At 39.1% G+C, this 26,571-nt stretch overlaps 2 long non-coding RNA genes across 2 annotated transcripts in view; one reads left to right on the plus strand and one right to left on the minus strand.

The window, feature by feature from the left end:
• Window positions 1–78: 78 nt before the first annotated feature.
• LOC141802605 (uncharacterized) lies at window positions 79–13,808 on the plus strand. Its single transcript, XR_012599513.1, has 3 exons — window positions 79–797; window positions 2,372–2,434; window positions 10,805–13,808. It is a non-coding gene; the product is annotated as an uncharacterized LOC141802605 (long non-coding RNA).
• The window catches only part of LOC141802604 (uncharacterized), a 126,690-nt gene continuing 113,777 nt past the window's right edge, over window positions 13,659–26,571 (minus strand). The window contains exon 3 of the long non-coding RNA XR_012599512.1: window positions 13,659–13,722. This is a non-coding gene — a long non-coding RNA (uncharacterized LOC141802604). The remainder of the gene's footprint in view (window positions 13,723–26,571) is intronic.

The following is a 26,571-nucleotide window of genomic DNA, read 5'->3' on the forward strand; positions in this document are numbered from 1 at the left end:
TATTTTCTGTCATGTAATTACCACAGAAACAAAAAGAAAAAAATATCCTCAAAATCAATAAATGCACTATAGTCTTTGTTTATCCTATACATGAGGATTAATTCTAACAAGATCTGTCTACAATTAGCCATAACAAGGATAATCCTCTAACACATCACTCAGGATTCATTCTTGACTGAGGCGTAATTTTACCATGATTTAACTTCTTATTGATATTCCACTATCTGCCAGTGTTTTACTCCCGGATAAAGTGAATGGGGTAAAAAAAAAAAAGGGAGTTTCGCTTGTTTATGGGGGCAGGACTGTGCAGTGTGGTTCAGCTCCTTGCTCTGTTACAAACTTTGCTAAAATGTGGATCTCTTCCGTGACCTCTTTAGCGGGACAAAGGAGGCTGCAGATCGATTCGTTACACCTTTTTAGTGAAGGCTTCTGCTGAAGGGGAGGGGCTCTGAATCCACCAGAGGCTCCATTAATAGCCTACACTCCATCCTAACTATTATCCCGCATAAAGTGTTTATAAAAGGGAACACGGCTAGGCTAATGTTAGCTCAAATCAGACAACATGACATGGGCTATCCGTTTATCGCCAGGGAGAAGAGTGAAGAGGAGAGGAGGAGAAAGTTTTTCCTCAACCCCCCCTTTTTTTTGTAAAACAGACCTGAGAGACCTGGATTCGGTCAGGAAAGGACCACAACCTCGTCTTTTAAGTCTAGCTAAACCTGGATAACACAACCTACATGAAATTGGATTACAAACTTTCGACAACCGCTGAGTTCGTCCTGGTTTGACTCGATTTGGTGAGTTTCTCGCTTTTCCCTTTAACAACTTTCTTAAAGAGCAGGTACCAAACGACGAACATGTCGTCTGTCCTTTTTCTAATGAAGCACAGCACTGACGCTTTCCTCCGCTCGGTTGGTGTTTTAAAAGCCACTGCCTGTCTGTCTATAGAAACTGATACTCGCATAGACAAGGTGACTGAGGTCGCCTGTTATTTGGTGGAAGAAAGACGACGGACCGCCCCAACATCTGTCTGTCCCTGTCTGTCAGAGCGGCCCGCGCGCTGATTGATGGAGCCCACTTACGTCACTAATATTTTCATCCTCGAGGACAAACAGACTGACAGACAGACAGGAGGAGCTGCAGCTCACTAATGAGTTGTCTCGGGAGAACTAAAGTCTTCTTAAATATACACTGCAAAAGAACAATTTAGATTAAAAGCATTTAGTTTTAACTGTAAAATACTTTTACTGGAAAACTAGTTAAACAAGAAATGCACATTTTCAAATAAGAAATGTTTTCTTTGTGCTTAATCTTTTATAACTTGACAGTGTAGGACTGTGTTTAGAGAAAATGTAATTTCTGAAATAAAAGTGATTATCAGACCAAAGTCCTGGAATTACTGTGGATGTAAACCCATAGCTACACAACCCAAAGGTAGTTACACTTTTTTACTGTTCTGACCAAATCTAGAAAATGTAAGTCACATTAAGTGGCATAAAGAAAATAAGATGCTAATCTATACATAAAATCTCATCTTTTCGCCTTCAATCTCTTTTAAAAGCAATAAAGAGCCGAGTGAAATTAAAAGGCAAATGACAAGAGTAAAATTAACCCACCTTTTAAAATTTATACCAGACTCTTGATTTTAGAGTAAATCTCTTTTTCTTCTAAATTGTGGGTTTGCAGGGGTCACTCTCTCTCTCTCTCTCTCTCTCTCTCTCTCTCTCACACACACACACACATACACACACACACACAAAGAGCACAGCAATGACACACTAATGCAGGATCTGATCCTGGACCAGCAGGGGGGGACATGTGGCTCAAGAGGCAGGTGGAGTTGCCATTTTTTGCTTCATTACAGCTCCACATAAACAAAGTACATTCATACACTTTAACTCAACTACTACAAAGTCATTCACATTAAAAAAAGTTACTATTTTTGTTTAAGAATAAAAGTGTATTAAGATCTCTTCTTTTCTTTGAAAATCACCTAATGTGTGTTTGTCTTGTCTTTATATTTACTTCTGATATGTTTGTATTTTTCAAGCTACAGCCATGTGTGATCACAATGTTATGATCCAAATTGCTCGCTACAGTAGTCACATTCCCCATATTGCTACCACCCGTGTCCGCGTTCATGTAAGACAAAAGCTGAACACACAGACAGTTGTTTCCCCCCCAGCCCCCAGCATGTATACATGAAGCCCCTCTCCCACATACTGAGGCAGTGTGACAGCGTGATGACATGTCAGCCTGTTTCCTTCTCTTCTGTGTGACAATCCTCGATCAGACACCATGCATGTAGTCCTCGAGTATATTTACATACATTACTACTGACTTTTCTTTGTCTCTGTCTTTTTTTTTCTAGGTCTGACTTAAAGATGTGAAGAAAAGATAAACTGATACAGAGTCCACCCGGGAGTCAAATAAGGTGAGTGACTTAAGGTGACAAAGTTCATGTTCTTAAACTTTGAACACTAAATCATTACAAAAACACTTACCACTGTGTTATCCCTGTATGAATAAAACTAAATATGGTGGAGGATAAATGCTGGTATGAGTTTGATTAAGAGCAAGCAAGAAAGATTAATTATATGTGCATGTAAAAAAAAATGAGGATAATAGTAGCAGGAGTGTGATGGACTATCATACACTTATTAATGTGATCCTCTAATAAAGTACATTCTATTCTATTCTATTCTATTCTACCCCATGGCAAATGTGTCTCAGCTTTGTTTATCATTAGGTGTTTTCTACCTTACAAACATAAAACAGTTAATTAAAAAAAAAGAAAAAAAAATTGAATCCGGTTAGCTCCTTGAGGTTTAAGTCATATTGCTATTGAAATCCAACTGATTCTTTTGTTTTTTAATGTTGGATCATTATTAACATTTATTTGTATGTTCTTAATATCTTCTTTTTTTGTTCACTGTCACATAATCCTGTTTCAGGAACCTTCTATTGTGGACCTATTTCAAACTAGAGCACGCACTCTGTCGTGGCTTTCTGTCCTTGTTTGACACAAGCTGAAAAGCAGTGCCAGTTGGAAGACCTCTCTGTTGTAAAGAGGAGTTTTTGTACCCATCAATATAGAAAGAATCAGTTGCAGTTTTTTGATGAATTTGCCACATTCCAGTTACTCTAAAAAGATTTTGCATAGAGCACAGAGCTCAACTTAAGTAATGATTACATAAACTGAGGATTTAATGCCTAACTTTTAACATTCATGAATTATTGACGCTGCATTGCGTATTTTGGCCTGTGGCTAACCACATGAGCTATTTTGCTGCCGTAAACCTCTGGTGTCAAAAGGTACGAGCTCCTCCAGCGTGCGAGCACCACAAATTTTCTGTAAGTGGTCTGTGGTGTTGAACGTCTCTTTTTGACAGACCTCTTCTTTTTCTATACTTCAGTGTTTGCTGTGTCAAAACTTATCACTGGCTTGGCTGAAATAAAAAGATCCTTCTCCCTTTGAGTCATTTAAAGAAGTACGATATGTGTGATTAGGATAATGCTTCTTTTCATAATCTGGAGTAATCTTCAATCAATGATAGGTCCTATCAGATTGCACGCACTCATTGACAGGCTGAATATAAGAATATATCATAAGAAATTAATAAAGAAGAGGCTCTAACTTTGACATGAGCTATATCTCTACATCTAACAGATAAGACCGCATAATTAAAATGCCAAGAGTATGGAGAGGGAAAGAGTGAGAGGGGTTTGGATTTCAGAGATTTACTTTAGACTTTAAAGAAAAAAAAGTGCTGCTGTAGTTTTGACAATGCAATTAAAGGTTTGTAATCCCCACCTGGGTTTCTTTTTTATTTGTCAGTTTGGGCAAAGGATGTGATGAAATGCTGTGCAGCGGCGACAGATGCAGGTTTATTAAAGGACTTGAGTCTCCCAGGGAGCTGGTGTTATTTTATAGCAACAAGAAGCTGAAAAGAGAGGGAAAACTTCACTATGTTTACATGAGCTGTGAAATAATTGTTCATACAACGCATCAGAAAGACAAAACACATTTTTTTCCTCTCAATGAAAGACCAAAAAAAAGGCTAACTTTTTCCAACATTTCCTGCATTCCTGCTTAATATCTTCCCTAACTCGGCAAAATAAAGTGACATATTTCATGCCTCAAAAATACCAGCCTCCCTGACACGCACGTTCCTTTCCTCTCCTCCTCCCTTTGCCTTTTGTTTTCGCTGACACGTGCTCCCCAATTAGCATTTTTCAGCCATTAAGGAGGAGAGAGAAGCAGCCAAATGTTTGTCTCACCAAGATGCTTTTTCCTCCCAGAAAAGACTCGTTGAGCCACTGTGTGGAAAAATAAATTAAAGTAAGACAGGCTCAATATTATCCTCAATGTTAACATGATCTTCTTCACATAACAATTACCAAAAGCTTTGTGTGGGAAACTGACGTGACAGTGGAGTAGCTGGCGTTTACGAGAGCTGATGTCAGTCTGCGTTTGGAGCAATTAAAATGATTAAAATTACGAGAGAACACAAGCAATGAGGATTATCGTCGCCTTTTGTGACATCCTGTTATCTGTTCAATGTTTTAATTTTGTAAATATTTCCATTCTTAGGGTAGAGGAATACATATTTATGCACACAAGGAGCTTTCCCTAACCTTTTGTGTCTCTTGAGGATTACATGCAAAAACTGAATCATTGTACGCTGTTTTGGGGTGAAACTGCAGTTATAAGTCGAGATATTTTGCCATCAGTCCTCTAACATGTCACATTAGCGTGTCGTAATCCAAAGCTATATTCCTAAATTTAAATCTGCGGATCCTAAACTGCACAGATCCTTTGCTGCAGGCTTTAGCAGCAGAGATCTGTCACTGCAGCTGTGCTGTACATTAAGGGCAAAACTGCTTCTAAAAAGGTGCTTTTGTGACATTAAAATGACTTGTGTGCACAGCGCATGTCGATGCGTGTACTTTGAGGCGTGTATTTATGAATAGGAACCTTTAATTAGGGCTTGTGTTTCCTCCCTAGTCACATTGAGGGATGGTCCTCGCCGACATTCATTAATGATAATCACCAAGAGCGATGGCGTAGCTACAGGCCAAGTCTCGGGGGAGCCGACACTTGAAAAGAAGCATTAAATTACACAGAGGGACTCTTTAATTGCAAAAAGGAAAATATATAGCCATCATTGTTAAATATGATCTTTTGTAAGCCGTTACTGGTTCAAGGATTTGTCTAAGGGTTTCTTATCCTCAGACGTTTTCAAAGGAACCTGCAACCACATTTCTGCGAGTAATGTACCACAGGGCCCTTTTTTGAAAACACTGGTTATATTTTTGCAAACCAAGCAAAACCAGATGAAAAAGGCAACTTCTCTGTTCCTGTTTTGACATAAATTCAGATTTGAGATGGAACTCGAATACAAGCTGTATACTAAACCGGTTGTGTGTCTATCATTTAAAGACACTTCAAGATGAATGTGAGGAGGTAATAAAAAAAGAAAACCTCAGGTATGTCTTTATCTGAGATGATTGGTGAAGCTCAGTCTGTCTTTGAAAAGAAGTTTTTAGCTCAAAATTGAATATTAATGAAACTGAAGTTGTGCGACATCAGAGAAGATGATGCAGAGGAGCACAAGCTTTATACACCTTGCAAATCCACGTTACGCACGAATGAGTAACCAAAACTATGAGTGATAGTGAGAATAATATGGCAAATACTTAGGTTTAGATTAAAGGATTAATCTAAAATTGTTATATTGTTCAACTAAAACTTACTTTCCCCCAATTTTACTGTACATTTCTTTTTGCCAATGCTATTTTTATGTTTTTATTAATGTTTTACACGTTTCTTTACTCGTTTATTCTAAAAGACACTTTCATATATTGCGTTATTAGTCCTCCTCTCAGGTTGAACTGTTATTTTTCTTACATAGAGGGTAGTAACAAAATGATATTTTTGTGTTGAAGGCTACTGTTTGGAAATACTGTGGACACACACACACACACACACACACACACACACACACACACACACACACACACACACACACACACACACACACACACACACACACACACAGATTTGTGCTTTCTCACACACACACACAAACTCCTGACCTAATTGCTCGTTCTCACTCAACTAATTAATCACAGCTGACTTAACATGGTGACAAGGTTACGTAGGTGACATTCTCCAAAAACCTTCCTTTCTTTCTATCATTTTCCCATTAATGTTTTGGGCTTTTTGCATCTTCTTTGCCTTTTTCTGGTTCTTCTAGTTTTATTTTCCTACTTTTCCCTATTCGTATTTCGGTCTTGATTTTTTTCTTTCACTCATGCCCCGACTCTTTTCCTCGTTTATTTCTAACTTGCTTCTAATCATTACATCCTCTCCCTTTTTTTTGCTTGAATCCAAATGGAGAGAATACCTTAACACCCATCTATTTTTACCTGCTATGGGGTTGTGTGTTTGGTAGGGTGGGGGGTCTTTGCAGAGGTGAGAGTGGGCATGCTGGGAGAAGAGGAGGGTTTGGGGCGGGGTCACGATGCTCCATTAATCAAAAAGAATGACACTCATGTCGTCTCTGACAGCCATCCTGCCAGCCTTACGTCTCTTCCCTCCTCCTTCATCCCACTCAAACAGGACAAGTTTAGTGACGTGTTGAGGGGGGTGGGTGAGAGAGAATGAGAGTAAGGGGGGAGGGTTTATTAATCAAGCATCTCAGATTAATTGTTATGAAGTGTCACCCGTAAATTCTCCATTTGGATTTAATAATCTTGGAGGTAGACTTAACAGTCTCTGTCGTGATTTGAGTTTTATTGAAGAGGCTGCACAGAAAGAAAGAGAGAGAGATGCATGACACAAATAGCTTCTCAGCGGACAGTCCCTCTCTGTGTGACAGTTATGAAATACAATTATCAGCCAGATCTGCTTAAGAATTCATCAACTGCACCCCTGCCTTCCAAGGAGAGAGAGAAAAAAACCCTACATACAAAAGCAAGTCTTAACTGATAAGACTTCTCTTTTTCTCTGCAGCCCTTAAACTATCATTTCAATTTCTCTCCGTCTGCGACATGCTAAGTTGCTGTAAAGGTGTTCTATATTGAAAGGCCCTGGCGCATTATATGAAAGCATAAATCACGAGGTAATCAGGGAATATGGTAAATGACACACCATATGCAAATCAGCCAGATAGTGAGTAGTTTGTTTGAAATGTATTACCCGCTGCCTTGCATCAGGGTCAGTAATAGCAGTTAATCTCCACACGGCACAAAAAAATACTGTCACTGAATTGTACGGCGCCCTGTCAGCGCTCAAAAGTAACCGAATCATAAAACGCAAATGATTTCAATCAATTGTCTTCTAATTGCAGTCATATCTTTTGAAAGTGAACGTAGAACAGCCACTATGTAGGTTGACAGTATGCATAAAATTAGCATTGCTTTGCATATTGCAGCTCCATTAATGTTAGTTTTATTGGTGGCTCTAGTATTCCTGAATTTTACATTTTTGCATGTTGGTCTTAAAGAAACTAAGAAAAAACAGGCGACTTGATGAAAATAGAAATGGAAACTTTCATTTGGACATTTTAACAAAATAGGGCTAATTTCTTCCTCAAAGTGGAGCATCTGGCCTGGATTCTATCTGAGAACAACATTTTGTCTGATCCAAGGAAGCTATTTCCCAAGAAAAGTAATCTGTGCTGACAAAAGACAGATCTGAGGGATAGAAAACGACTCTGTCTCTGTTTCCAGTAATAATGGGAAGTCTTTATGTGACAATTTTGGGAAAAAGCTGCAGGAGCTTGTTAAACATGTGCCTTTAACTACACGTTCCCCCTCCACCAGATATCATCCTGATCAATGATGCCACGGCTCGGTGAGAAATGACGTTAGCCAGAGACGCTGTAAATGTTTTAGCTATCAACGCTGCTTCATCCTCTGTCACACAACACCATGGACAATCTTTTACTGACACTACATCGTGGCCTCGTCCCAGTTCAGTCCCAACACATCGTCTCTCATCAGTAATTGCAGATGTCTACTCGTGATGTGAGACTTCTGGACGATTCTTTCACTTCAAGCTCATCTGTTTCGCTGAGGCAGGGGTGCTAATTCAATGAGATGGTGGAGAAATTTCCAAATAATGTTGTGACACTTGAGCACTGCAGGAGGCCGGACTGCAGGCAGCCCCTCAGTGTGTTTACATGCACTGCAAAAATGTGATTAAGACTAGAGGAAAGCAACACTAATTACCAACGATCCATTATGTTAACCATTTAGATCTGTTACATGAATTAAGCTTGTAATCAGAGTATGCAAAACTTGATTAACGGAGCATGATTAAACATCCCTTGCACATTCCTACAGCCATTTGACTCCTTTATTACTAGGGGTAATGTAAAGTGATTGAACGCAAGTAATCACTTTGAAGGACAGCTGTCAACTTACACCTAACAAAACCTTAACACATGCATTATCACGTTATAGATTAGGATTATTATGGCCTGTGTCCACAGATGCCTTTTGCACAGGGCCTATTTCCACACAACACCAATGCAGTTGATGCCACTTCAGTGTTCTCAGCACTTAAAACAACCTGTGAGTGAGCTGCTTTATTTCTTACAGTACTCACAACTCTTTGAACTGCAAGTAATTCAACTTTTGAGGCACTGCATCAATGTGACTTTTACACATAGACTTTATTATACATGGACAATGGCTCCATGACATCAACCATTTGTTTTTAAAGCAGAGTTTTGAAGCATATACTTGGTGGGCTCTGCACTGAAAAAGTTGTCTCAACTTAACTTCGGTTGAGTAATGATGAGGTCAAGATGTGGCATTAGGGTGGGCCTTAAGCCTCTTTGCTAGCAGCTGCAGTCAGCTAACCAACCAATCACTCTTACACACAACCCCACCAAATAAGAACAACTCAAAATTTAATCTTCAAAGATAAAGATTAAAAAAAAAAATCATTTTTTTTTAACCAGGCTTTCAGTTATTTTTTTTTATCAAAACTGAATAAATTAATTGGCTTTTTTGTCTTGGTGTGTATGTGATGGACGGTGCCTCTGCAGCCAGCCTCAAGTGGACGCTCGATGAATTGCAGTTTTTCAACATCTTGTCATTGGTTTCATATTTTTATGCTTAAGGCTATTGCTTCTTTTTACATCACCAACTAGTAGATCTGAAGACAGTGACAGGAGAAAAAAACTTGAGTTCAATTTTTTTTTAAGATATCTACATTTCAATTTAAGATATCTACATTTCAATTCAAACAACTTTATTCATCTATTCTGGGGCGGTTGGTGTGATAAGTAAAGCAGTTTGAATTTGATTGTAGATCTCTTTACATAGCATCGGCAGGAGCTCTGGAGTGAAAATTGTACTTCAATGAGTTTCTCCTGTCTCTGTCTTCAATTCTGTTAGTGTTAGTGATGTAAAAGAAAGCAGCAACCTCCAGTATGAAAATATGTAAACAATGCTTTAGTTCATCGAGCATCCACTTGCGGTCTGATTGTCTAATTATACCAATTGTTTTTTAGGTTTTTATGGTTAATGCCAATTAGGTAAAGCAAACGTCAAAACAGACTTAATGGTCACTCAAAAGGGAAGCGGCAGAGTTGTGGGTCAGCTTTTAAAAGCTGGATTTAAGGTTTTAAGTGTTGCTAATGTAAAAAAAACAAACAAAAAAAACAATGTATACAGGGACACAGGCTTCTAGTCTTTCTATAAACTCACCAGGAACTCAGTCTCCCATGAAATCTAAAGGATGTTTCTTTACTGTTTGTATGAAAGTACCTCAGTATCAGCAAATATGCCAGACAATGCAAAGATGAGATGACCCAACCCCTCAGAAAAAAAAGTATGCTTTTTATGCAGCAGAGGCCGTTTTGTGCTGCTGACACAGAATAGGACCAGTCAAGCTAGCAAAGCGCTGATGATATATGAGTTTCACATTTACACATTTCTGAGCTGATCTTTTTTATAGATGAAAAGATGATGAACACTAAACTTAACAACAACAAAATAAAAAGTTCCATGAAAACACTTAAAGTTCTTTCCAAGCGGCAACCTCCGGTCTGAGAATATGAGAGTGCTAAAATCTGCTGTTTCTGGAGTGTTCGCTTGAGGCTGGCTCTGGAAGTAGTGGAAGTCACATACACACCAAGCCAAAAAAGGCATTTTCAAAGCGGGAATTGACCTGTTTACAGCCTGGTTCAAAAAACGTCTCCTGTCCGAGTCGCTAATTTTACTACCGACACCCACTATACGGGGGTGAATATTTTTCTAACGTGGCCGTTCAGAGGATATTAAGATTGCACGCTCCCCCAATAAGAGGCACAGCTGAGGGTCACGTGACAGCCGGCGCCCTATGGCTGTAGGCGAAGCCCTTGCCACTACCAATATGGCCGCTATAGCGGATGTGCTTCATTTTCAGTTTCAAAAACAGACGGGTGAAGTCGGCGAGACTACGTCCATGTTTTATACTGTCTATGGTTCTTTCACACTTCTTCAGGGACAGAAAGTCAGAAGGGGAAGCACGCCATACTGATGCTAATGCTACCATCACTTGTTTCTTGGTTCTCTCATGCTGTTGGGTGAGACTTCCTGAGTGTGTTGTGCTTATCAGAAAAAGAGTCATACGTACAGTATGAGTACAGTCAAAACCTGTAAATAATAACATTCAGGCTTTTCTCTCACATGAGTGCATGAGGAGTGTGAGATACCATCCAATACTCAAGTAGAGGTAAAGAACCAGGTTCAGATTGGGGAAATGCATTTCTAATATAATTTGTAGAATTCATTGTCTCCACAGAAAAAAACAGGAATGGACGATGCAACTATACTCCTCACTGCCCCCTTCGTTCTATGCGTCTGCCCCAATGGTCAAGGACACCCATATCAGTGGACGTCAGGGTGGGCCCCATCCATCAGAGAGCTCTGGGTAATGGAATCAACCAGTGACAATGATCATCAGCACCACAAACAATGGCCCATAAACATCCCCTGACAAGTGGTCAAAACGCAAGCGAGGCAGGGTGGGGGCTGGGCAAGGAGAGTTTGAGGGATCATAGGCAAGCGTGTGTGTGTGTGTGTGTTTCTGTGTGCAAACACATATGTGAGGTCAGCCAGACCGGCTGTAACATGAGGTGAAACGGTGCAGGAGAGTAGCAGAGAAATGGCGAGGAAGATTTCTCCTTAAGGATGATGCAGTGTGGAAGACGTGCTACCTCTGAAAACAAATGTTCCCTGGAGGTCAGAGTTCAGACATGCCTCAGCTCATTTTTAAGAGTTTGTTCTTCCTCACTTTCTCTTTATCTGCCTTTTTTTAGATGAGTTTTTATATCAGATCTACCAAAGAAACTACAGAGAGAGATTTATTGTGGCACCTTTACCTTGTTTCAGATGAACTCTTGCTCAGTAAAGGAAACAGCAAAAATGTAACCAAAAAAAGGTAAAATACCAGGAAAGTAAGCCTAAAGCTACTTGTTTGGGCTGAAACAGTAAGAGTAAAAGTGTGTCTTTTGTTAGTGCTGAATAAAAACCCAATTAGAGAGAAGTTAAGGATTTCAAAGAAAGCAGGAAGGAGATTTTTCTCTCTTTTTTTTTCATATTAAGTTTCCATCGCAAGACGTAGTTGTTGCTTTTGTCAAGCTGGGTGTTTCGTCACTCCCGTTTTCTTGTCAGCTGGTTTCCGTCTGTACAACACACATACACACACATACACACCCCCACACACACTCCCACTCCCACACACACACACACACGCCCCAGTTTAATTAGCCATCATTTGTCTCAGCTTTCCCTCTTTTTCCACTGTTTATCCAAACGTCAGGAATGACAAGGGCCAATTAGTGCAATGAAATAGTTTAACCCTCTCTAACACTGGGAACAGTGCAAACCAAGGGGGATATTTGCTTGGAGCTCACAGATGTGTGTGTGTGTGTTTGTGCATGTGTGTGTCGAGGTGTAAAATAGGGGGCTCAGACAAAAGAACACTGAATGAAAAAGCAGAGTTGGGAGATATTTTTGCTGTTTTTTCTCATTTAACAGGTCAATGTTATTCTACTTTAAAATCATCACACCAAAGAAAGCTTTGTTATCTGCTCAAAAACCTGAGATAGTAAGATACAGAGGATCATTATTTCATGTTTTGTCATTAGCAGCAGGCTAAATTGACCTGAAGATTTGCTTCCACTTCAAAAACACAGAAATCCAGGGCAACAGCTGGATAATGGTTGTTGGATGGTGATTTGCTAATTGTCTCCAGGATTCGAATTAATAATTGGCAAAGCTTTAGCTCAAGTGCACATCTAAGTACTCTTTGTCACTCACTTGTATCTCTAGGAAAAAAAAAAAGAAGCCAGCTGAGACGATATCATTAACAGTCTCTCCAAATTGAAACAGTCATCAAGAGTGTCTTTTAAATGTCTTCAGGAGCTTTTTTTTTTTTTTCGTTGAGTGCAAATGACATCTCGCTCATTTTGCTGGTGGCAACATGACTGATGTGTTGAATAAGAAAGTCCGTTTTGACGCGTTTCAAGGCAGCAGCTTTTTGAAGTATACGATTCTGAAGTGGCGGCATATGCTTAGCGAGATAAGTCATTTGACACGCAGACATCACAGCCCTGCAAATCTTTCGTCTGGCTGCCTTGAGTGTCCACGTCGGGCGCTTTTTCAAGAACACTTTACGACTGTCACAACTGACTGTCAGCGCGCAAATGACACAAGCAAACGAGCCTCATTTTGAACACAGATTAAGACAGCTGTCATATCAAAAAATGTAAATTCATCCCGACTAAAAATACAGTTAATTTTATCTCGGGTGCTTTAAAAATTAATTTGCTATTTAGGCACCAAAGAATCTTCCTTTTTAGCGTCAGTTTGTTCATTAGAGTAATTAAATTAACTGCTCGTCCTCAAGAGGGATTCAAGATTTAACGCAGGATTTATTGAAAGCAACACGGCAATAACATAGCCGTTCCAATGAAAGAAAATCTCCCCCTGCTGTTATTTCTCCTCCTGAATAAGACATTTGACTGATACACACAATATCAGCAGACAGAGTGAACATGTTTGCACACACACACACACACACACACACACACACACACACATACACACACAGATGGGGGTCAGAGCTGCAAACAAAGTCGCTGACATTGTGGCACTTCTTTGGCAGCGTTGTGCAGGTGTCGTCTGCACACAGGCTTCTGAATAAATGGATCTGAAATGATTTACCTAGGGTATCAGCCACCTGAGCACAGACACACACATATAGAGGCACACACACTTCTTCCCTCTCTCTACAGAGACGCTGACGCAGACACACACCAAACACCGGGAGCAAAAAAAAAAGAAAGAAAAAAAAAAGGAGAGAAATAGCAGAACAGCATTCTATTGTGTCACCCTGACTCACATTATCTGACAAATGCACAGATTTACCAATGTGAGCTTCATCCCAGAGGTTACACTCTGCTTCTGTGATTTGAGCTGATTTATACACATTTTGTTTTCAGATATAGGGGAAAATATGACGGAGGTCACGCTAAGAATAGTCTATTTTCTGACCTCATCGTCTTCAGCCGGGTTTGCAGCATTATCAGGTGAAATATCCACTATTACATGCTAACAGCAAGCGACGGCTCCACAGCAGCTCAGGGAAGGAGTGGCTCAGGGCTAGACATCCGGATCACAGCCACTGTTGTCACCTCGAAGCCACATGCAGTCATCCTGAAGAAGAGGACACAATGTTTGTTGTTGTGGTTTTGTAACAAAAATGCTTCAACATGTATGTTAACTGTTGTTATAAATGCAATGCAAACATAAAATCAACCTCCTAAGAAACTTTGTCTCTGAGATTTTTTATAAAACAAATATTGCTTTGCCAGCACAACACATCCCTTTTTAACAGCGTATTTTAGAAAAATTGATTAAAAAAATAGTTTCATTAAAAGTACAAGACAGCAGCAGATAATTACCCCTGCCAATGAGGTTATGTTTTTTGGATTGTTTGTCTGTGAACAACACAACTCAAAAACTAACCAACGGATCTTCATGAAATTTTCAGGAAATGTTCAAAATGGGATTAAGAAGAAGCAATAAAATTATGGAGGTGACCTGGATTACTATATGGATCCTGGAAATTTTTAAAGGATTCTCTATCATTGTGAGACAGGGCAGTTTTCACCACGATAAATGGTTGTATTACTTTGCAAAACAATGCAAGACAAGGTCACAATCATTTCTGACAGATGTAAAAGGGAGTATTACAGTCTGAGAACAACATACAGTCTGCTGAAAGGGAGTATAACATTAAAGTAGGACTAAAGTGTTTCGTCACAATTTCTCCTTTGTTAGAAATGGTAGCTGAAGAAAGACAGGAACAGAATTGGGGGCTGGGATGCAGAACAAGGTCAGGGCCAAGCTGGACCAGCAGATATGTTGAGGAATGTAGCCTTTATTTTTACATATGCTATATACAGATACAAACAAACAACAATTTGAAAGGTGCAAACTGCTTTGGATCAAGTGCAAAAGTTGTGATCATGGATAAAATGTAAAAACAGGCACAGTTCAGGTGTTCTACATTGCCTGTGCCATAGGCTCCAGGTGTAATGACTCCGACACCTCATCATTTAGGACTTTATTCTATACAGAGGGGGCAGCAGAAATGAACACTTAGCTCCTTAGCTCAGTTTTAACAATGTGCACCCCGTTTGAAAATGTATTTTTATTGTTAATGCTCTGTTAATATCGTTTATAATTATATTTTCCACAGTTACTGCCCATTTTTAGCATAAAGATAACCAAAAAAGTACTTAAAACTGACATTAAACAATTATGTTCAATTACCAGGCCTTTTGTGTTGCAGTAATCAAGCCCACATCAAAAAAACTTTGAGCTCATGAAACCAGCATTCTGGTCAAAATATAACATCTGGTCATGATGATAAACAGCTTTGCTGAACAAATGTCTGCCACTGAATCTGTTCAGATTACTTGGTTAGAAACTTATTGTGGATATTTTCATGACAGCCTTGGCCATTTAAGGTTTTAAATTATTATTTTTGGACACAATATGAGATTAGAAATTGTAAATGACTTATAAATTCAGCAAATAACATCACAAACAAAAAAGCTGGTCAAATACTAACCATGCATGCAAAACCTCTCACTAATTCGATATCAGATAATGTATCGTTCAAGAGTAACAGATCAAGGTAAGAATGAAGTTTTCCTCTATAGATGATCCAATAACAAATACTGGACAAGACACCGGCATTCAGAGGGTTAACAGTTGAGTGTTCAGCTTCAACGGGAGACACTCCCCCAGCAGATGGCAAAAAGTTGACACTTTATGCAGAGGAGAGAAACAAGAAAGTCAGGGGGTGAAATGGAGGCGTCACAGAGAAACATCATCATCCAACCTCTCTGACTCTCTGTAGGTTCTGACCTTACAGGCTGCTGGGACGTCGCAGTGACTGAGTCAGGTTATAGACAAGGCTGCACAACCTGCTCTGGTCTGGCTGATACAAATGCATAAAGAGTGGTATGAGAAGTGACTGCTTTAGCTTTTACAGCACAGACAGAGCAGCTTTTTACACGGAGGGGGCATGGCTCAGGTGTAGAAAAAAACATGACCTTGACCTTGTTCTTTTTATATTCAATGACAGACCCAAAAAGTACCTGATAACAAATTACTCAGGTTGCATGTTTAGGGGAATTCAACCCTTTACATTCTATAAATATGTTAGATAACCTGATAAACTCAACAACAACTGAAAGGAATAAAAAAAAAACAGAGTGGATCCAGATCTGTAATTATCAAGCTGTAATGTATCTATGTGTTGACTACTCACAGGATATCACACAGAGGTATTAATTCCTTTGCTCTGCACAAAGTCCAATTTAGAGCTGCAACCAAGAACAGGAATATCATTACAACCGTATTATAAAATATTATTGACCTTTCCCCAGTTTTCTGAGTCGACATCAAACCCAACTTTTTAAGTTTCCCCAAATGAGTGCTATTAACATATGCCGCTCTTAATGAATTATCATATAAAAAATATTAAGCACAACTCTAGAATTTTATGAGCCTGTAAAGGTGAAGGCCATGCATATTAAGTTTCCCATGCACGGTGAACTTTTGAGGTATGCTACAATAGGTTATATAATTAATTTTTGCAGGGATCCTCCAGTCATTTACTCTCAACATTTCCTCCACGATTTAACAGTGATAGTCTCCTGGGGTAATCTTGCTACAAGGTTCAAAGTCAAAGTAGAGAATTAGCGAGGAAACAGACTGTAAAATTCAAGGAGGTATACAACTTTAGCTGTTGTTGCTACTCCTTCAACTGTGTGTTTTTCTGTGTGCCAGCAGAATATGTAACATTTATATTCAGATTTCAAGCACTAATGTGTACAACAAATTGGACATTAGGTTTATTAAGTATTACAACCACAGCAATGTACCTGTAAATAAAAACTGTATTGAAATCATGTTTAATTTCAAGAAGATACAGGCAAGAGAAGTGTCGAGTAAATTATCAATGAGTTAATCATCCTTTACTTTTTAGGAAACAGTGTCCAGACTAATGTGTCCCAGTCAAACATGGGCCAACAACTGTCATTTCAGTACCATAAAGCTGTTTCATTCTTCTGTATACTTTTTTTTTATACTTTCGAAAGAAAACTTTCTAGAGCAGCAACATAAATGTTCAAGGTTTAACTTTTAAAGTACCTAAAAATTAGATGTTTGTCACACACAAAGAAAGTAAGTTACCTCTAAATAAAAGACATCAACTATCAGCCTGTGAACTCATCCCAAATAGATGATTTAATAATCGCCTGTATAATATACGGACTTAGTCTCAGTGATGTCACCCATTTGTTTCTGGTTCAGAGTTCTGATTGCCATTACCAACGGGGGTCATATTGGAAATGCTAACCTCAAGTCTGCTTCACACAAATCTGAAAGAGCCTGGTCTTTTCCGTATCTACAGACAGTTAGGTGCCCACCTGCCAGTCAAGTCAGCACATCCTTATACAGTATAGGCAAAACTTGTGTGTTTAATTGTGTGTGTAAAAAAAAAAAAAGAGCGCAAGCCAATTTTGGGGACCAGCCTGTAAACAAGTTCATTCTTGCTGTAAGAACCCTTTTTTTTCTGGGTATCTGGGGTTCATAATTTTTTAAATTATTATTTTCTCAGCTTGCCTAAAGCAGAATCACATGAACAGCAGTTTTTTTTACCCCTGCTGCATGGACTTCATATTTTTAGATCAGATGCTACTGCTGGATTTTAGCACAAGGGATTCTCAGGATTCTGGGATGATACCTATTGGTTGAACTACTGTTCTAGTAGGATACTAAGAGGGAAATTGAAATTTGTAAAAAAAAAAAAAAAAATGCCATGGGGTTGGTTGACTTTGTGGGTTGTAGCAAATGCTTCATTAACTTTCTGGTGTGATGTATCAACGTATATGTGAGCAAACATTGTTTTTGCACTAATGCATCAAAGTTGATACTTTTCTCTCAATTAAAGAAAAAAAAAAGAAGACAGAACTGAAGCCTAAGGTGTAAGGTTGGGAATTTCACTGCTTGGGCCAACATGTAGAAATGTAAGAAAATCATTAGTTTTAAAAGTAAGAGTGATAAACTGCTGAGTACAAAAAGCAGAGCATACAGTTGTCAGTATTATAAATCTGTACCTGTACAATCGATCTATTTGCATTTAAAATCAGGTAAAATAATCAGAGTGCAAAAAGAAGCCGCTTATTTGCTCGGAGCCTCGCCACACTGCGGTTGTTTACCGAATGTAATCATCTGGTTTACTGATGGAGTTAATTTAAACCTGCACGACATCCTCTGCATGCATGAGAATGTGAAATCATTTTGCTCCATTTCTTGTGATAATTGCTTTCTGGGGCATGTTTTCATATCTCAACATCACTCTAATTTTTCATCTTTTTTTTCCCCCTCAACATTTTTTTTTTCATGTGAGGAGTGAAAAGAAAACTTGTTAGAGATGTTCTAACAGGCTCTTAAACCAAGTTAACATGTAACAAGATGATTATGGTGATTAAAATGGGATGTGCTGATCTTTATCAGTTCACTGCTGTTATCATTCATTACTGTTGCTGGCTGTGATAAAGTGCATCAGTCCTAAAAATACTGGCAGTGAGTGTAAATGGGCAAGTGAGTGCGCACATTTTGAGCAGTCAAAGCTGGTTAAATCGGTTAGCAGCAAAAGCTTCAAGTGTGATATGTCTGACAGAACACCAACAGACCACACACTCTGTTCGCTTACACAGTGACATCCTGTTGTGAGTTTTATTTGAATCTCAGTGTGTAACACTTGTTAATGTTATCAACTCCCTCTCCATGTTTCATTTTTGAAACAAGTACACAGACATAGCTAATCTTAGCTTTGTAATGACACAAGTTTTGATGCTCTTCAGCCATTTTATCCAGCATGCTGCGTTTAAGTTTTGATGCATTTCAGTTAATTGTAAAAGCACGGAGCATCATTGGTCTCTTTAATCATTTAAAGCATTGTTTTTCAAAGTGGGGTCCCAGGACCCTCAGGGGTCCGTGAACCATAGCTAAGAGTAGAGCAGAGTAGTTTAAAAAGGTTTGTAAAAATGTGCTTAATCACTAAAAAGAAGCATGTCAACATATTGGAATCTCTTGCACCAATACAGTCAGCGATTTTTTCCCCAACACTTTCACCCAATTTAGTTTTGTGCCATGTGACTCTGACATGGCTATCACTTCATAGTGTGCAATGATGAAAAATAAAAAAAAACTCAAGGCAGAAAACTCCTTGGTGCAGTGGCATGTACAGACTCTTTCAAGGGAAGGGGCAAAACGAGAAAAAAAGGCACATACAGCATGCTTTTTTTGCCCCCCCAAGAGGTCAGTTTAGGTCAGCCACACTTTTGGCTCCCAAGTGGTCACTTCAGCGTATGTTTTTCAACAATTGGGCCCCCACTGCCTTACGGTAACATTTCCTCAAAGTTTACAAAATGAATAACCCCAAAAGTTTAAATGTAGCCTAATTCTATTGTTGCGGAAACTAAGTAGTACATTGTTACATTACATAGCATTAATACTACACTGATGATTGTTACGATAACAAGGGGGTCCTTGAAAGAATGTCTCTCCTGAAAGGGGTCCATGGTCTAAAAAGTTTGAGAACCCCTAATCTAAAGATCATGTGCAAAAATCTTGATGCATGTTTTGTTTTTGTTCAGTGTCTTGCTGTTCATTATAATAATGTATAGGTAACAAATGAAACCCCTAGAATCAAGGACATTTGTACAAGCCTACGAGGAACAAAAGGGAACGGACAGGAGGAAGAAATTGAAGTACTTTTCTTCCTTTTCTCTCTTTCGGGTGTGAAGTTTCACCACAGTAACATTTTTACCCATCTCTGCACACTCTCACCCAGAAAACACCACACACAAACACACACACACACACAGGTAAGTCTGCACTGCGAAACCAGCCTCGACAGCTGAATGACGTCAACAACATTTCTGTGGACTTGACCCCTTCCCAACAAGTACAAACTGACACAAATATTGCTTGCTGTTGCCACTCAATGCATGACAGCCGAGTGGACACGGAGCAAAAGTTTGGTGCTGTTTCTCTCTCTTCCTTATCCACCTCTTACAACCGAAAAAAACAAGCAAATCCAATGCACTGGAGGGGGGGAAGACACGCAACAATAGCATCCACCAATAGCACTGTCAAACAACGCCATCTCTCTCGGATGTTAAAAGCTTTAAGAGCTGAGGCCTCGGTGACACCCGTAGCCTCTGGATGTCAAAAATGGTTGAAGACTTGAGAGCAGGCCCTCTGTTTTAAAAATACTACGTGTGGGTGTGTGCGTGCGCACATCTCCAAGCAGCAAAAGTGACATTTGAGGGGCACTTTACAGAAGCCGGTGGTTGCTGGGGATCTTCTGTATCACCTAAAGAGCCTTTGTCAGTCATTGGAAAGCTGTCACCTTTCGGGGGGCCGATACGGTAGGGGGAGCCGGCTGACAGGTAGGAATTAATGAGAGGTGTATGACAGCAGACCTCAGTGCTCCTGTGTATATACGTGTGTGTATGTGTGCTTGAGAGTGGAGGTCCTTTGTCTCAAGAGGATGAACCACCTTCTTTGTCACCCAGAAGCAGGGGGAAAAGGTACAGTGATAGAGGAGCAACAAAAAAGGACTCAGGGTCATTTTTTTAGGGGAGGGGGGCAATGTTTTGAATTTGAATTTTTAGCATTTTTTTAGTCAAGTTGAAATATACTGTGCACTTTTTGATTTAACTGCTTCCAGATATAAATTTGGCAACACTGGTTGCAGATAGGGTGAGTGAAAAAAGTCAAAAACAAAGCCACAGATTGGTCTCAGAGTCCCAATGAATAACAACAAAAACTCTAAAACAGGTAACAGGAACTTGACTCAGACTCAACCCCAATTCTTTTGATGCCTTGGTCCAATCAAGTCTGAACTCTGACCCAGGCTTCGATGAGTGGACTATAACCCTGTTTGATTACAAAGAGTGGTGATGTATGTGAACTGTTACTTGGTGGAAAGGGAGCGATTGATCAGATCTGATGGAAAAGTTGAGTGCAAGGGAAATGGTTGAACTTGTGTTCATAACTTTAAACTTGATATTGAGAAATCTTGAAAGAAAAATATCCACAAAATTACAAAGCAAACACTAAACCTTGAGATTTTGTTTTGTCCATGTTTTGTGTAAGAGCTTGATTTGTTGGCATGAATGAAAACAGACAACGTAGAAATCCCATTTCAACAGCCACCCACTCACAGCCGTAGTGACGCTCTATTCTCATAACAACCACCTGAGCACACACTCAATTCAGGAAGCAATCACCTTACGTGTTTTCACCTCTGATCACCTCTGCTACGTGAGACCAGGAGTACAAATCCTGGCAGAACAATTGAAGAGGCTCTTCAAACATGGTGCCAAATTACATTGTCTTTTACCAAAGTGTGTGTGTGTGTGTGTGTGTGTGTGTGTGTGTGTGTGTGTGTGTGTGTGTGTGTGTGTGTGTGTGTGTGTGTGTGTGTGTGTGTGTGTGTTGGCCTGCCTTTGTGTGTATGTGTGTGCTGATGTAATAATCTGTGTTCCCTTTCACATTACACAGTTCTCCATCGCAGTAAATGAGTTCTGTCAATGTTTCTGCATCTCAATTACACAACAGGAACAGCAGTGTGGCAGAGAAAGAGGAGGAGCAAGAGAACAGGAGCAGTGCAATCTCAAGACTCGAGGGATGAAAACAGCACTCAGTGACTTGTTTTATAATCCAGATTTCACACTGGCGACTGCGGCCAAATGTTAGTGTCATCTGACACAGGAAATCAGTACGAGGATTTAAAAGTTGTTTAAATGCACTACTTGTTCCTATTGTCTCTTTGTGTATGTATAAAGGTAGGAGAATCACTGGCCTTATATATACTAACTGTTTTACTTTGCTTCCATTCACTGAATCAGCTTCATCATGAACACAGTACCACACTTGGCAATGCACTTCAATTTTTACTTGAGTATGCTTCTAGAGGGGACACCAGAATCCAGTGTCTTATGTTTCTACCAGAAGGGTGATGACTAAGACAGCAGTTGACTACCAAAACACCTTTTGTGTTTTGTGTTTTTAATCCACCAGGATGTTCACGCTCTTTAATCAAAATTATGGATTTAATGCCAAATATATATATATATATATATATATATATATATATATATATATATATATATATATATATATATATATATATATATATATATATATATATATATATATATATATATATATTTATTTATTTTAAAAAAGCAGGAAAAAATTAACGCACAATTTTTTTTTTTTTGATTGACTTGTGTCCCCAAAAAGAAAAAAAAGTGTTTTAGTGGTTGTTTGTTCTTTCTTTCTTTTTTTCTTTAAATAAATGTCTGACTTCTTAGAAAATTCAAGTTTTTAGGCTAAATTTTAGGAACAAAAATTTTCAGCAGCTCTCTCTTCGTTGTCTGTTTCTTGTAATTTTTTCTTCTCTTTTTCGTAATCATTGTATTTGGAGTGGATCATTACTTTGTATGGCTCATTTGTCGGTCATGGACACCAAACTTTTTGTGGCTTCAGTGATATTTTTACTACTTTTTCTCCTGTATTTGTCTGGAGATCCTACATGTAACGATGGCCACATACTTTACATGTAAACTCAGCTGTTAGCAGCCTCTAGCATGTCGATGCTAACTGGTGTAAGGCCTGATGTCTTCCCACAAAGTGAGGAGAAGGAGGTGAGGATGACATGCTGGTTCTCAGGTGTGAACCAAGAAGTGACGACATGGACCTGTTCATCCATCTATCGTTACCAGAGGGCAGAGTAGCATCATGCTATTCACAGACATGGCTAACGGAGCTAACATCAGACACCAACACCACATTGGAAGAGCTTCACCTGCTGTGAGCAGACAGGATCCAGGAGACAGAGACTGAACAGACTGCTGAAGAAGCTCAGTCCTGGACCCTGTGGAGGTGGAGGCTGGCTGAACTGGAGAATGATGGACTAGCTGTCAGCATCTATCTCCTTTTTAACCTTTTTGCACTTTCTATACACTTTCTTACTTTTGTTTTCTTGATTGCTGCTGTGACTTCAATTTCTTTGTACTTGTTACCATGACGATAAACTTCTATGCTATGCTCCTGTTCAAAACAACAAATTGAAGAAAAATATCTAAAAAACAAAGAGTCAGACTTAACGTTAAATGGTTTTCTCATTTTTATGACAGGTGATCTTATGAATTTGCTAAGCACTGTATGTCTGATGGTAGAAACTTTAAAAATGGACAATCATGCATCACAGGAGCTTCTTGAAAGCCACGTTCACCAACAGAGGGTTGGCACCTAAAGAGGCTATGGTCTTCACAGGGGCAGCCTGGGTTCACATCTAACTCTTGTCTCATGCCACTGATATTTTGCAGTATGCTTTTCTGTCTGCTGTTTTGGGAGTTAAATGATCCTTATTACTCGTACCAATATGCAGCTTTTTTAAGATCTAGAGAAAGATGTGCCATCAGCCTCGTAAAACTAAACTAATCCATTATCATAAAAGCTGCTTTCAGATTCTGATAAAGATTACAGTTTTGTCTTAAATTATTTCCTTGCAATTCTTACTGTCTGCTATATAATACACTTTAAGATTTGTTATATATTGTTGGTAGAAGTCTGCGCTCTTGAATTTTCACTGGAACATGCAACTCATGTCAGTGATGTTTCTTAAAAAGAGTGTTGATACTACCAGAGTTTAGTTTGCCAAATAGGTGACTCCCCCTGTCTGAACAAAAACATCTATGCTGGATAAACAATTAGATCACAATGTACAAGACATACAAAGCACAAAGGATCACAACATGAGACATGTACACAGTTGCATGGCACATTTTTTGCTAATGGGCCAAAGTCAGCCTGCAGGGAAAATATCAGCCAATGTTTATGTTCGGTCAATACATCAGTGGGTCCCAAATTTTTGTTCCTTCTGTTTAAAAATGTAAAACACTTCATTAACTGAAAAAAAAATGTATGATATGACAGCATGCAAGCAAAAGCTGTTCAGAAAAAAATGTTCTTAAACATCATAGATAGCCAGGATGACCATGTTTATCTTCACAAAAAGCACATTCAGCATAGATTAACAGATACAAATCACGTGTGATCATATTATTCTTTTAGTAAAACAAAAGAAATAATCATTTTTAAATGCTTCTTTTGTTTATCTGTGAACCAAATTGAGCAGTCCTAAGAAAAAACCCAAGGACAAGTACCAAGGAATAAGGGGAAATGGTGTGAAACAATGTATGTGTGCATGTGTGTGTTTTCATGTGAGTGAGTAAATTCTGATAGGAAGATGTTGATTTAAATAACTGACTCTCTAAGGAGCTGACATAAAACTGGAAAAAGAAGAAAGAGATAGAAGAAAAACTGAAGGAAAAAAAAACAGCCTTCACCGAGTGAGTTTATCAGCTTGGCACCTGCTACTGGAACATTCTTGATGAACCAAAGGTTGTCTTCATTAAGCGCATTAATATTCATGACGCATGGTAATTTTGACACAGAAAAGGTCTTGGTAACCTTTTCGCGTGTGAGGAAATTTTTTTACTTCTCAAGGAAATTACAGTCCGGCAATGACTTAATTAATGCTCGCTTTCTTGGCCACGGTTTGAGGGCCTGTCAGTTTGGTGCAGCGCTGGCTGTCAGGCACGCCGAGGGCTCGCGGAGAGAAGGATTGAAGGCGAGGAAAAGACAGGAGAGGAGAAGAGAGAAGAGAGGGGAAGAGAGAGTAGACAGATGAAGTCAACATGCACTCATTTTTCTCAAAGAACATGGTAATGGGTTTGCCTTTTGCCTGTAAAATTTATTTTCCCTGCACATGTGCAATTATTTTGACCTTTTCCTGGACTGCTCTGATGAACAAAAAACAGTATTTAAATGTAAGAGATGAGAAAAAAATATATATACATGTGTGTGTGTGTCTTTTTGAAATCTCAAATTAAACATTTTACTTATGATAGTGATGTTATTTGTTACAATGATTCACCACTGCCCCTTCTCCTTCTAATTTTTACAAGCCGGCCTCGATGCAGCCACACAGACACGTCTTGATGATCTATTGCATTATATCTCTATTGGCTGTCTAACATTTCTACAACAGAATCCTTGGCCATTTTCTCTATTTTAACTCTTAACTCACCCAACAACACGCACACATGCATGTCACACACAATACAAACAAGTTTCCAATGCAGTGAATCATGGCACGTCCTGCTCCAGCACTGGGCAGTAAAAAATGTGAACATAAGGCAGCATTTCCTTTATCATGTCCCATAAAAATAGCAATTTGCCCAAGCCCTTGTAGCACAATATGGAAGGCGGTGTGTTTGGATGATAATGTTGGGATGACAGATCGTTCCATACAGGGAGGTTTCTCTGCTGTCTGCCTGCCCCGCGCAATAAATCGCGGAGGAAGACCAAAAGAGAGGAGGAGGAGGAGAAGGAGGAGGAGGAAGTAGTTGGAGATGAAAGAGGAGGGAGGGCGAAAAGAAAGACAATGAGAGAAGATGAGAGGAGGTCAGGGATGCTGTTGGAGGGTAAATCCTCTGACAGTAAGTTGAATACAAACACAGACAAGATTATCAAGCCGCACTGGGTGTAGACTTACACTGTTTTATCTCTACAGAAGAGATAGCATCATAAAACTGTTATTCCTGATGCATCTCTTGAGCCTGTTTTAGTGCCTCAATCATAAATTGTCTAATTTCTCATTAAAAACACAGGGCTTTTATTTTGAAGTGACAGGCAAGAAATGTCATCATAACGCTTAAAAACCCAAACAAAACTCCAAATTTTGTGTGAAACATTAAATTATAATTCATACAAGTACACATGATATCATCCACTCAAACACACGTTTATTTATTAATATTTTTTTATTATGTGTATTGTCAAAAAAACACAATGAATTTGAGAGTGTAATATTTAACTGTTTTCTTATTAAACCAATTAATTCCAAATAAATGCACATAAGGCTCTGGCGTGTATGTGAGAATCTGAAAAAGTTTGTTAAATATGTGAATGAAGACATAATCCTGAGGCAAAAGGTCCATTTAGGCTCCACGTTAAACCCCAAAGCCTTCTGTCCATGCTCTGCGTTCTTTTATCTGTATTTCTGTACATTTCCATAAAGCTTACGGATATGGGCAAAACAAAGCAGTACCACTGGAAACCGTGCTGCTGTTACTTCTCGATACATAGCTTTAGTGCATATAGACATAGAACAAAAACCAATGGCAGAACTATTTGAAAGAAAACTCTGCATGTTGATGAAGAACTTCTGTTTCTGTTTTCATCTTGTTTTGCAAGAAGCACATTAGCGATACGTTTGTTTTTGAGTTTGTTGTCATAAACTTTTGACACTGGGCTGGGCAAACTCACGCAGCAATTAAAAATGCCATCTGTCATCTGTGCTTCTTGTTACCTAGATACTGCTGTTTCACCGCAGTAGCCTATAACTGAATCTACAGCCCCGCCTAGTGGCCGTTAGCTACACTGAGATCACATATGACCAGCATTTTGGCCCTGCAGCAATACAATTGTTAATATTTTGTTTAATTGAAAGTTCTGATGCAAGCAACAATGTCCAGTCTAAAAATATGAGACGATGTGAAAGTGCTAAAACCTGTTGCCGTTTCTCGAGTGTCCACTTGAGGCTACCTCTAGAAGTACCAGAAGTCACATACACACTAAGCCAAAAAAGCCATTTTTACAGCCGAAATTAACCTATTTACTGCCTGGTTCAAAAAACGTCTCCTGTCTGAATTGCTAATTTCACAACCAGCACACACTGTACAGGAGGAATTTCTTCAACCTCAGCAGTTTAGAGGGTATCAAGATAGCAAACTCGCCCAATCAGAGGCACGACTCAGCTCACATGACTGACAGGCACCCTTTTACTTTAATCAAAGCCCCTGTCCCTTCCAATATGGCTGCAATAGCCGATTTGCT

This window comes from Halichoeres trimaculatus, unplaced genomic scaffold (assembly GCF_033239565.1).
Source record: "Halichoeres trimaculatus isolate MK-OKI-2021-1 unplaced genomic scaffold, fHalTri1.1 fHalTri1_scaffold_14, whole genome shotgun sequence".
NCBI lineage: Eukaryota > Metazoa > Chordata > Actinopteri > Labriformes > Labridae > Halichoeres > Halichoeres trimaculatus.